Here is a 1,703-nt window from a genome sequence, read left to right as displayed (position 1 = left end):
AAACAAACAAAAAGTAAAAGGAGCAGCTATTCACGGAATGGACAGACAGACAAATAAACTAGTACACAGATTAACAGGTTGAAAAACAAACATTTTAGAAAATCAGAGTGCACTCAAATATGTTTTTGACCAAATTGAATTATAGTAAATCTTTTACAGTTTTAAAAATTTATAATTATAAATAGACTAGTCAGATTTTGTTGTTCATCAATTAGCAGAGATCTCTTAGAAGAAGAATTTGGAAAGAATAAAATCTTTTATCCATAATTAATATACATTTTTTATATTTTATTCTATCTTAAGAATACTGGTAACTTTTAGCTCAGTAATTTCTATATGCTCTTTCACCCACTCAGGCCTTTGATTCCCATTTTGGTTACTATCTGCTGGGCATTCTGGGTCAGTTCCTTCCATAGGCTCCAGGTCAGATCTAGCCTCCCCCTTGTCTATCAGTTGTAGAGCTGGTATCAAGGCATCACTGTCACAGGACTGCCACACCAGCTCCCTGAAAGTTAGAGCCACCTTCTCTACCTCTGAGTTCATGACATGGCTGGACAGCATGCTCTAGCAAAATACAAGCATATCTTTGACTCCAAATTAGCACCTTTGTTTTACCTGATTGAATTGTAATAATATACACTGCCAAGGGAGGTGGGAGGGATGGAGTCCCCCTTTTGTTTTTGCAATTGAAGTTTCAGCATTGGAAAGCCAGAGTAAGTTTATCTAAGGCAGTTTTAGCCTCTGTCGTAAGTGCTCCTGGAGAGGTGGGGGCTGGCTCCCCCTTGAGAATGTCAAAAAGAGGACCTAGTCATGAGTTATTCACTTAAGAGTGGGGCAAAGCCAGTTAATATTACCAAGGAAAGTCTGAAAATCAGGTTTGATCTGAACAGTTAGGGGTATACTATATCTTTGTTGGATAAAGTGACCCAAATGTGAAAAGGTTGTCAGAGTTTGCAGCCTTTTGGAGGCCACCACTAGGCCTGCCATTGTTTAATGGAATGTTAAAATGAAGTGACTGTTTAAACCCCAATGTTCTCATATTGTATTTTAAACCTTTATACCTGCTCATAAAATACCAAAGCTTTTCTATACCAAATAAAACTTAGGAATGTCCACCTCCACGTAGAAACAAAAAAAACAGACACACACAATGAAAACTTTAAGGGAAGGTCCATCAACCATGAACCGTACAGCTGAAAAAGGATAACAGGCAACCAACCTTAGTAGGAACCAAGAGAACACCAAAGACATATAAAAACTTTAAATCAGTAGCATATCCTATATATGATATTAAGAAAAAACTGTAATTAACACAAAGTTTTGAAAAACAGTTTCAGCAGTTTTGAAAAACAGACAAAGTTTTGAAAAACAGACTCAGCAGTTTCTAGCTGCATGATTTAAAATGATGAAAATTTTGACTATAACTCTACTTTTTTTTGTTGTTGTTGTTTTTCTCCGGTACTGGCAACCGAACTCATGGCCTTGCGCTTGCCAGGCAGGCGCTTTGCCACTGAGCTAAATCCCCAGCTCCTAACTATAACTTTAAAAGACCAAAGTTATCACTTAAATATACACTTCTTGAGACAAAGGGCAAAGTTTTTATTTATGAGAAATATGTTTTTAAGTAATATTTTTAAATACCCCCATTAATGTAAATCTTAGGAAATATGATATTTTTAAGCTAAAGGCAAAACGTTTTTTAT

The sequence above is a fragment of the Chinchilla lanigera genome, unplaced genomic scaffold (genome assembly GCF_000276665.1).
Source record: "Chinchilla lanigera isolate Chin_1 unplaced genomic scaffold, ChiLan1.0 scaffold00094, whole genome shotgun sequence".
In the NCBI taxonomy this organism is placed as follows: domain Eukaryota; kingdom Metazoa; phylum Chordata; class Mammalia; order Rodentia; family Chinchillidae; genus Chinchilla; species Chinchilla lanigera.
This window is presented reverse-complemented; position numbering follows the sequence as displayed.